We start from the raw sequence: 12,312 nt of genomic DNA on the forward strand, positions 1-12,312 counted from the left end.
AAACAAATAGTCAATCATAGTGCCTGGAGTTTATAATGGCCTAAGTAAAATATCCATACTCAATACTCCACCAATAGATTAACACAATCTCCTTTCACTTTCACCACAGTGCAAGTCACCATTTACAGTCATATTCCAAACACATCAGAACACCAAATCACTTTTTTCTTCTTTACATCTAGTCCCTCCTTTGGTAACAACATTACAAATAAAGGACCCTCCAAGAATCAACCAACAATGAATTCACTCAACTACAAATTCCAACATACAAACTAAGGACAACCCAAACTTCTCGTAGGACCCAGCCTAAGAGTCAAGGAAACTAAATGGTGGTTATGAGGCTAAAGCTCGATGGCACCTTACCCAACTTGAAGTAGTGGTCGGTCAGATTAGCGAGCAAGGCGGTGCTTTTTAGAGATGTTCGAGATGCTCTGTGACATTGAAAAATCAGGTAAAATCCGAGTTTGATATAGTGAGGAAACACACGAAGGGGGAGATATATAGAGAGAGAAAGACTAAAGAGTAAGAGAACGAGAGTGACGGTCGAAGTGGCTTACCAGAATTGATGACAGGGCCAAGAACAAAGAGTTGTGGCACAAGGCATCCCACAGAGAGAAGGACATCATAGAAGGGGGGGAGGGAGGGAGGGAGAGAGAGAGAGAGAGAGAGAGAGAGAGAGAGAGAGATAGATTGTTGGGCTAGGGAAGAAGAAAGGGAAAAACAAAACCCTCAGGTCAAAAGGGTGCACTACACCTCTCTTTTTTCCTACAGGTGAGCTGGGTTTCACATCCCCCCATTTTATAAAAATTTTATCCTCAAAATTTGCAAGTATCGGGGTCCCTGGGTAGTCAGCGAGGGATCATACAAACATTTTGTATCCAAAACCTACTCACTTATGATATGAGACGACAACACTTACCCTCAAATAACTATGGGTACTTCACCTGTATCTCTTCCTCAAGCTCCCAAGAAGCTTCTATTAAGGATAAGTGGAATGTGAATGAACTAGCCAGTATTTTTGTTCAGGAAGAGGCAAGGCTTAAGCAACAAGGAGATAATTTAGTTCACTTTAAGAGCTAATAAAAAGTGGAAGAAGCCTAAAAGCGCAAAGGGTCATGACCACCAAGGAAAAATAGGCCTCCTCAAGGAATTCAAGTTCATGAGAGGACAAAACAGTATCAAGTGCCATTTATGTAATAGATCTGGTCATGTTCAGAAAGATTGAAACAAATGTAGGACTTGGTTTGAAAAGAAAGGGCTTCCTTACAATCTAGACCATAAAATCAAATAAAAACTCCATAGTCATGGAAAATGGACTCATAGTTCTGGTTGTTGCCATTGGGTCTTTTCATTTATTTTTAGACACTAAATGTTACCTAGATTTCCTTCAGACACATTATGTTCTTTTTATTTCTCGAAATTTGGTTTCTTTGTCTAAACTTGATCTTGAATTATATTCCTTTACATTCCATAATAGAAAGTTCGTTTTATTTAAAAATACCTCTTTCATTGGTTCTGGGTATTTATGAGATGGTTTATGTATTAAATCTTAATAGTCGGTTTGCTAAAACTCGTCTAACCCTTCATCACAATGTTGGAACTAACCAAAACCTGATCGATGAAAATTCTTCTATCTCGTGGCCCAGACGTTTGTGTCATATATTCAAAGACAGAATGAAGAGACCAGTAAAAGATGATGTTTTTCCGAATCTAGATTTTACTAATCTCAATGTGTGTGTAGTTTATATTAAGGGGAAACAAACTAAACATACAAACAAATGTGCTACAAGAAGTGGATGATTACTTGAAATTTTTCTTACATACATTTGCCAACCTTTTGACTCTATGTCTTTAGGTATAGAAAAGTATTTTATCACCTTTATTGATGACTTTTTGTGTTGCAGTTATATATATTTATTACATGAAAAACCTCAAACATTAGGCGCCTAGAGGTATACATTGCTAAGGTTGAAAGACAATTGGATAGAAAAGTAAAAATAATTCAATCAGATAGAGGTGGTGAGTATTGTAGAAAGTATAATGAATTGGGCCAATGTCTTAGCCTATTTGATAAATTCCTCAAAATGCATGACATGTGCACAATACACTGTGCCAGGAACACCTCAGCAACATGGAGTAGCCAAAAGGCGTAATCGTATAGTAATGGATACGGTAGGAGTATGTTAAGTAATTCATCTTTACCCACTTCAATAGACATAATCGGTTTCCCACTAAAGCAGTCTCGAATAGTCCTTTTGAACTGCAGATAGAAAGAAAACTAAATTTGAGGCACCTGCATGTTTGGGGTTGCCTAGCAGAGGCTAGAATTTATAATCCAAAATGTATAGGTTTTACAGTCCTACTCATAAGATGAAACTTCTTGCAAAAAGTAATCCAAAATTCATTAAGAATGGTAAAATCAGTGGAAGTTCCCTCAATCACAAAATATAAATGTTCAAGTTAGGGTTTAGAGGCGATTTTGAGGAGGCGCTCTGGCGATTTTGAGGCAATTTTGGACGCTTTGGAAATTCTATTTTTGGCAGTTTTATTTTTCTCGAGATTACCTTATTGTGATTTTTCTTTTTAAACTTTTGCTCCTAGGATTGGCCATGTCAGCTCCCGTTGCCCCTCAGACAGTGGTGTCATCGGCGGGGCCAACTGTGAATGGTGTTCCAAATTTTTCTTCTTATGCTCAGGCATTGATCAAGTCGGCAGAGTTCTCTGGTTTTAAAATTTCTATGCGTTTTCCAATGGATATTAATGGTGAACTGGGGTTTATATTCACAAAGCCTGAAATGGTGAAGGCGGCAGCGGATTTCTGCTTTGCTCTTGTCATGAAGTTTATGCGTGCTCTCCCTTCAATCGACAACATTCGATTGGCAATCGTGAAGACATGGGGGTTGGTGGAGATTCCCACGATCAGTTTTATGGATGAGTATCATGTGCTTATTCAAATGAAAAATGAACATAATTTTGTGCATGGATGGGCACGTGAAGGTTGAAAGATGGAGGGTTATGTTTTTAGGCTTTTCAAGTGGATGAAAGATTTTAATTCGTCTAAAGAATCTTTGTTGGCTCCTCAATGAGTTTATTTACCAGGGTTGCTAATGCATATATATAGAAAGGCTTGTTTCCAAATTCTCACCACTCATTTTGGCTGTTCTTGGAACGGATAATGCTACCCTTAATCGGATTAGAGCATCGAGAGTACGAATATGTGTTGAAGTGGATTTATCGATGGAACCAGTGTAGGGATTCCTTATTATTTTATCCTCCACTAAGCGTATTTGGCAAGAGGCATGGTATGAAAAAGCAGGGTTCTATTGTGACAAATGTTTCTGACAGGGACACACTTTCATGGTTTGCAGGGTTGGTGAGAGGTGGAAGGAAGAAGTTAAGCAAAAAGAAAAAAAGGATGTGGCAACCGAAAGTGCAACATGGTAAGAGAAAATCAAATATCACTCAGACGGTTTCGGTTCAAAACAATGTAGAGGGACCAAGCCAAACAATTGCAGGGGAGGCTATGACCAATTCTGCTGTAGATGGCTAAGATATGCATATGCCTGAGGAAGAAAATAAGGACGGATCAATGTAGAAAATTGTGAATGGCAATGGTTTGAATGATAATGGTGATAATGATTCTTAGCGTAGTGAGGAGAATTGTGAGGAGGTTTGGTGCGATGTCGACCCTGGCGCATCTAATAAAACTTTGGTGCCTCAGAGTGAGGCCACGACTTCTCTTCCAATGGTTCTAACAAATAGCATCCCTGATAGTAATGCAGTGGCTTCAGACGAGCTGTCTCAGGTTGAATAGGAATAGGGTGTAGATGTCATGCCAAGCTATGTTTCTGATAGGGAGGAAGGGGAATTTTCGTCGGTTTTGGGGAAAGACAGGCTATGACTCGAATGTGGAGCCGTGTCAAAATTCTTAAAAATCAAAAGAGAGTTTATGTAGGACAGTGTGCAAGTCTCTACGGGTTCATTCTCGACCTTAAAAAATTAATTTATAATGGATAACATTCTTTTTTGGAATACAATGGGGTTAGGCCGGTCATGAAAAAGATTGAAGAGTTTAATTTCAAAGAATAATGCTTCTCTAGTTGCGATCTCAGAACCTTTTGCTGAGGTCGTATGTCAATACTTGGTAATTTTCTTAATTTTCCTCATTATTGCTCTAACGAAGTAGAGGGGGGAATGCTATGGATTTTTTGGAGGGTCCCTAACGCATTTTAGATTTTATACTGCCCGGCTCAAATGATTACCGGTTGGTTTGAGATGGATAATAAAAGAACTCTAGTTTCTTTTTGTTTATGCTAAATGTACTCAAATTAAAAGAAGAGTTCTATGGCGGGATTTAGAAGAGGTGCAAGTGATGAATCATTCGTGGGTGGTAGTGGGGGATTTTAATTCTATTTGTTATGATTTGGAACGCATTGGTGGCAATCCTCAGCAGCTGGCTTCTATGGTGGGATTCAATGATTGTTTAAATCAATGTGGTCTCTTTCATCTCTCTAGGGAATCACATGTCTTGGTGTAATGGGCACGAAGGGAGTTCTAGAAGCTGGGCAAAATTGGATAGAATGGTCTTCAACAATACTTTCTCTTCTCAATTTTTGTTTGCGCAACTGGAATATTTGAGGAGGAAAACCTTAGATCATTGTCCGATGGTTGTACATCTCGAAAGGCCTCACACGTCTTATGGTCCATCTCCTTTTTGTTTTCAGAATATGTGGTGTTCACATGAACAATTTTTGGCTTGTGTTGAACAGGTTTGGAATAGGCCCGACTCGGCTATGGGTCTGTTGAAGCTGGCAATCCACCTTAAACGAGCCAAACTGGCCTTAAAAGCCTGGAACAAAAATGTTTTTGGACAGGTGGAGGTTATTTTGAAGGACCTGGAGGCTCGCTTGGATAATCTCGAACACCAACTCCTGATTGGGTATACACAGGAAGTTGAAGCTGAATTTTTGGTGACTAAAATTGAGTTGCAACTTTGGGAGCATCGCGAGGCAACATGTCTTAGCCAGATTGCTAAGTGGCTACTTGAAGGAGACCAAAATACTAGTTATTATCACTCAGTGATTTTTCAAAGGCGCAAGAAAGGATTTATTTCTCATATGGTCCTTTCAGATGGAAGGGTGTTGGAGAATGCCAAGGCTGTTCATCAAGGTGTCACTACCAATTTTCATAATTTTCTTACAGGGGACATGGGGGTGGATAATGCAGATTTATCTTCGTTAATTGATCCAATCATTTCGGACGTTGATAATGAGATGCTTTATATGGTCCGTCTGAGGAGGAGGTCAAAGAAGCAATTTTCTCCATTCCTAAGCAAAGTAGTCCAGGCCCTGATGGGTTTGGTTCGGCTTTCTATATTGCTTGTTGGGGTATTGTTAAACAGCATGTGATTGAAGCGACGCAAGAATTCTTTAGTGGGGTGCCACTACCCAGGTTTTTTTCCTCCTCATTTATCGTTCTTATTCTAAAAGTACAAGATCCATCGAGTTTTGATAAATTCCATCCTATTAGTTTATGCTTGGTGGCTTTCAAGATTCTTTCAAAAATTCTTGTTAAAAGAATGACTCGGATTATTCACATGCTGGTTCTTCAGAACAAGGTGGTATCTTTGAAAATATTACACTTGCACAGGAAATGGTTCATTCTTTAAATATGAAAATTTTGGGTGGCAATGTGATGATGAAAATTGATATGACAAAGGCTTATGATTGCATGGACTAGGGTTTCTTATTGGCTGTTTGTAAAGTTTTCAAATTCTCTCCTAATTTTTGTCAATTAGTAGGGGAGTGTACAAAGTCTCCATGGTTTTCAGTGATGATGAATGAGACCTTTAAAGGGTTTTTCCAACCAACTTGGGGTTTACAACAAGGAGACCCTCTATCTCTGTATTTATTTATTGTGATGGAAGAAGTTTTGACACGGTTGCTAAAAAAGAATTTTGAAGAAGGTAGCATTGGAAGGTTCTATCATCAGACAGGGGCACATTTGATTTCCCACTTATTGTATGCGGATGATCTCCTAAATTTTGTTAATGGTGGAAAGCGCTCTATTAGGAGACTTGTTGAGATTCTTGGAATTTATGAAAGGTGGTCGGGGCAATTGATTAGCAAAGAAAAGTCTGCTCTTTATCCGTCCAAGTCTATTTCCTCAACTCGGGCACGTGCACTATTTAAGCTACTTGGCTTCGGGGAAGAAAATTTTCCTGTTACTTATTTTGGTGCACCGCTTAGGTCGAGGAGACTAACGACAAGAATTATTGAATCTCTAATGGAAAAAGTCAGGAAAAAGGTGGCAGAGTGGAAATTCAAACTATTTTCTCAAGGGGAAGGTTGATTTTGTTGAAACATGTTTTATCGAGCATGCCTAGTCATCTCCTTTCCGTGATAAATGTGTCGTTGGTTACCATTGCTCGCATTAATTCTATCTTGTCAAATTTCTTCTGGGGTAGTGTTAATGGCTTAAGGAAGATGAAATGGAGAGCTTGGCCAAAATTGTGTATGCCTACGGAGGAGGGTGGATTGGGTTTGAGAAACTTCAAGGAGGTTCTACATGCACTTCACATGAAATTTGCATTTAGAATGATGTCCAATAATTCTTTATGGACTGATTTTTTCAGGGCAAAATATCTCAAGGATGGCCATGTTTCTTTAGCTACTGCAAATTATCAAGGGTCTCGTCTATAAAGATCAATCCTTCCAGTGTTACCCGAGGCTTTCGATAATGTCAACGTGTTGGTGAGAGCAGGGAATGCCTCTTTTTGGTGTGATAGGTGGCTTGCGTCGGGACCACATTCTGTGTGGATGGATGATATTGCAAACTCAAAGGTTCGAATCAATGAATGTTGGCTAGAGAATTATTGTGACGTGGGACGTTTGACAGAACTAGTTAGGGAGGAGGCCACCATGGAAATAATCCACAACGCTCATGTGGGTAAAAGGGCCTGATCTATTTGTGTGGAAGCCATCCCAAGATGGCAATTTCTCAACAGCCACCGCATGGAAAGTGGTTCGTAAGAGGGATAATCAAATGCAATGGAATGAATGGATTTGGCATCGTTTGTTGCCTAAACGAATTTCCATTTGTATTTGGAAAGCTTATTTTCGTTCGTTGTAGTAGATGAGAGGGTGAAAGCGAGAGGAGTTAAATCTTGACCTTGTATTCTTCTGCTGTGAAATTAATTGTACAATTGTTTACCTAGCATATGAAAACACTATTGTCATAAAACAAATGCAAGGGGTGTGTGACCCTTACAGTGAACATCATTGCATCACAGTTTCCGCCAAATCACAAGTGAAGCAGAGGGTATCACAATTAGATATTCTATGATTGATCACGTGATTTGTCAAGGTTCTCTAAAAATGACACATTGAGACAATCTTAGAGAAATCCAGTATGGAGAATTGTTTGGCTAGTGTTGCATTTGTTCAAAACGGATATAAATTTAGGGTCATTTAGACACTTGGAATATCTTATAACTTTGTTAGTAGTAATGAAATGATTTGAGTTAAAATGTTTTATTGGATTTTGAAAAAAATAGAGTAAAAAAAAGTTAAATAAAAGTATTACAAAGTAAATATATATATTTTAATATAATTTTTTAATATTATTCTTGTTATGATGTTTGTAAAAGTTTTATGTTTTATTTTGAAATTTGAAAAAGTAGCATTGAATTCTGTGTTTGAATTTAAGGAATATGTTAGGAGAAAGGGTCTTGGGAACATGTTTAGAGAATGAGTCTTTGTAATACCCAAAAGAAAATTAGATTAGAAACTTTTCTTCAATTTTGGATATATTGATCTAATATGAAGATCTAGGAATTTCAATAGATTAAACTAGTTAGACTTTCATCTCAATAACAAAGTTGATTTATGATCCTGAAGTGAACTTGAAACTTGTTGAATTGTTTTTTAATACTTAGGATCGTAATTAGACAAAATGGAATCAGACAATTAATTTAGTTCAAATTTATAGAAATTCATGGTGCGATAAGAATTTTGTAATTTTTCAATGCCAATTGGGCCACTAGAAGAGTGTCACATGTCACACAAATGTGCCATGTCACCGGCCGGTAGACCCTTTGAATTTGAACGCCCAAGCACACATGGTTCCATCCTCACCATGTCACACAATAGCATTCGTCGACGTCATCGTTCCCTGCCATTCACTTTCGTCTCCCTTATTTCCGAAACAGTGAGCTTTCTTTTTGCAACCCATTTCTGAAATAGTGAACACTTCAACTCCTCCACCAAAATCTGAATTCGGTCATGAAACAACTAGAGGGAAATTCAGAGCTTGACACTTTGAAGGAGGAGAAAGCCTAGGCTTTGAATAATGAGAAGCTTGCAGCTTCTAGCGCTCAAACCCTGATAGAGGAGAATAATAAACTTTTAATGAATTGGGAAATTCCAGGGATGAAGAAGAGAAGAGCAAGTTGGCGATGGAAAGCTTAGCTTCAGCCTTGCACGAGGTCTCTATTATCTAGTCAAGGTGAGCATGAAAATTATGAGACCCAGATAGAAGATCTGAAGTTGGCCTTGAAAGCAATGAGTGAGAAGTATGAAAGCATGCTTGATGATGCAAAACATGAGATTCATGTCCTTACAGATACAATTCAACAATCCAAGAACGAATTGGAAAACACCAATACAAGTATGAAAGAAGTCAGAAGAAGAGAACAAAACAGAATCAAATCTAGAGAGAGAGAGAGAGTACCTTGGGTTTCTGGGTTAAAAAACCCATCTCGGGTCCTGGTTGTGCTATGGAGATGGAGGATAGTGAGAATGGAGGAGGAAGATGATGTGGAACTTAGGATTCAAAAACCATATCGGGTATGACGAAGCTTCTGAGATTGAGGGGAGGGAGATGAAGGAGAATGGAGGAGGGAGATGGAGAAAGGAATCCAAATGTCTCGTTCGTGCGAAACGCACCGAGAGCATTCCCCTTTCTTTTCTTCATTTCTTCTCACCACACACATCCTCCATTATGCTTCTGCTACCTCCTCTCTCACACACACATCAACTTAACCACACAATCCTTTCTTTGATTAGAAAGCGAGTGAGAGTGGTGAGTGTTTACCAGTTTTGCTTCAACTTTCAAGTTTCAGTGAGTGTATAACTTTCTTTCCTGTTATCTGTACTTTAATGATGAGTATTATGTTAGCTAGTCATTGGAAGGATTTTCTGGTAGTAAAATGGATGATTGATGATGATTTTGTTGGTTAATGGTTTCAGTTATCAAACTTTAGAGAGTAGTTTTTAAATCATGTGTTTGGTTGTTATAGGAGCTTTGTCATGATCGTTTGACTTCCGTTTGAGCCTCTAACTTGAGTATAATGTGTAAATATGTTACTTTTTATATCCTTTTTATGATCCTTATGTGTTTAAGAAGACATTCAAACATCGATTTGAAATGCCATTCCGGGTTTTTCTTTGACCTGATCTTACCAAATTGTTTTTTCACAAAAATTAGATTCAATGAGATGTCTCCCTTCTATGTGCATTCTTTCAGGAATTTGTCACCTTTCTTCCTTGACAGAAGATAAATTTCATGTGAATTATCATCCCATTAATTTTATTTTAAATGTATTTCCCTGGCTATATATTTAGTCTTTTCTCTGCATTCTCTCTTCTAAAGTTGGTGTGGTGGGACTCTGCAACAAACAAGCTACCAACGTGAGCTTATGAATGTTGAGAAATAAAGGGAAGGTTTAGGGTTCATGTTTGGCATGAGAGAGAGAGGAGATCAGGGAGAGAGTGCTAGCTGTAATGGCCACCGTTTGTGCTCACGTCGTGCGGGATGAGTTTGCTGAGATCTTGATTTCATCGTGGATGGAGTGGAAGAAGTTAGGAGGGAGGCATGGAAAACGAATGAGTGAGGAAGAGGTGTATGGATTCTCTAATTGGGTGTATGTAGATGTAGAATAAGCACAATAAACTGCCTACGTGTCACCGTGTGAATGGAGGGTTGCTCTTCTCACTTTAATAGACAGACTGCTCCCCATGTGTTCTCTATTGATAAATGCTGCATCAAGATTAATGTTTATGCTCTAAAGTTCTATTTCTATCCAAAATATTCATGTCATGATATAATGTCATCTCTCATGAAGCATATTACATCTCATGAAGCAGAAGTTATGCATTAAATATGTTTTGTTATGAACGCAAGCTAGGATGTGGCATTATACTAGTAAAACTCCTTTATCTACTCTAAAGTGAGTAATAATGGAGTAGAGTCACAGGATTAATGGAAAGCAGTCAATGACTTCGAATGAGATACTAATGCTTTCGGAGTGAAGGTATGAGCATTCTCGCTGATGGGCATGCTAGGTTCCTCATGGTGAATGTTGTAAAAAATACCTATGTATAATTTTATTTAAATACACATTATTTTATTTATGCTTCAAATTAGGTTTCCTATGCAAGAGGGCTACAAATATGATTATGTGATATTTCACCTTCTTATAGAAACAGGATCGAGCCCATTAATTATATGTCGTTGGTGGCAAATATTTTATTCAATAATCTTTCCAAGTTTTTAATAAACTTATTTTTTTGTTGTTTCATGAAGTTGTGTTTTTTTTTTCTTTTTTTTTTTATTATTGGATGTGTTTTGTTGATCACCCATTTGGTTTAATGAACTTCTATGTTACTATTTAATCAACGGTTTTTATGTTAATATTTTATTTCTTTACTTGTTGAGATAAAAAAACAAAAACAAAAACAAAAACAAAAGAAACATTTCAAGAAACCATATATAGTTCACATAAACTTATGTCATGTTTACTCCCTTTGCAGGGTCGTGCATATCTACAATTAGTCAAGCATAACATAAATCACTTTGTCATCAAAGTGAGTGCATTCAAAACATGGTCATATTTACCTCGATGGTAAGGTTATACATATTTGTAGTTAACGAAGTGTAACATAAATCACTTTGTCATCGAAGTGGGCGCACTTAAACCAAATGCCAACAGTTAAAGAAACAACACAACAAGGCTTAGAGATAGAGTCACCTTCAGTTTAAGAGTTCTAGTCAACCACAAACCAGTGAGAAAGAGTTATCTGCAGCAGCAATTAGAATTGATCTAGATAAACTTCTTTCATTACATGGTTTTTTATCTTAGTTGATAAGTCTTATATGTAACAATGTGTTCTTATCCAAGAGTTGTTAGTTGTTAGCAAAACTTATTTAATGTAAACTGAATATATGTTGTAATTCTATTCATATACGATGAATACACAAGGATATCATTCCGCCAAATTACAAAATCCAATCTTTCTTTCATATACCTATGGCAAGCTCGAAACAGAGGCTACAATTATAACCAGTGGTAGGGCCTGTAGCCAAAGCATAAGAGAATCTTTTGCCTCAGGGTTTACAAATACAATGCAAGAACAGGAAAATGTACTTAATAGGTAATATCATATGATCAGATAAATATCTCAGACTTCATATTCACATTTTATGCTATAAAGAAACAGAGTACAAACAAATTGCTCATGTCTACACCAGTCATGATAAAACATTGTTTTTAAAGAAAAGAGCAGAAAATAACCATTGTTGGTTTCGTAACAAAAAATATGCAAGTTTTCTCAAAAATCAACCTTGGCGTATTTTCGGGAAAATCTAGTATAGGAGTACCTTTTACCTGAATTTTGCAGTATACCACCTCAGCTTTGAACACCAGCAGTAGCAATATCACAACCTAATCCAAATATCGAAAGCATGTTAATAACTCCAACCAATACCAAACCTACCTAACTAAAACAATTCTATAAACCAAACTATAGCTTAATAAGAGCAAAAATACATGAGCCCAAAAACTGCCCATAAACAAGTAGTCTATCATAGTGCCTCAAATTTACAATGGTCCAAGTAGAAGGTCCAAGTAGATTAGCCCAACCTCCTTTAACTTTCGCCACAACGCACGTCACCATTTATAGCCATACTCTCGACTCATCGGTATACCAAATCAAATTTCTTACATCTATGCCCTCCTTCGTCAACAAAAATATTACAAAAAAGCGGACCCTCCAAACATCAAGCAACAAAAAAATCACCCGACTACAAATTCCAACATACAAAACAAGGACAAGCCAACCTTCCTGCAGGCACCCAACACAAGAGTCAAGAAAATTAAACAGTGGTTACGAGGATAAAGTTTCAGGGTACCTTACCCAGCTTGAAGCAGTGGTCGATCGAATTAGAAAGCGAGGCGATGCTATCTATAGATGTTCGAGATGCTTTGTGACAATGAAACACAAGGTCAAATTCGAGTTTGAGATTGTGCATCCA

Source organism: Juglans microcarpa x Juglans regia, chromosome 8D (assembly GCF_004785595.1).
Source record: "Juglans microcarpa x Juglans regia isolate MS1-56 chromosome 8D, Jm3101_v1.0, whole genome shotgun sequence".
Taxonomy (NCBI): domain Eukaryota; kingdom Viridiplantae; phylum Streptophyta; class Magnoliopsida; order Fagales; family Juglandaceae; genus Juglans; species Juglans microcarpa x Juglans regia.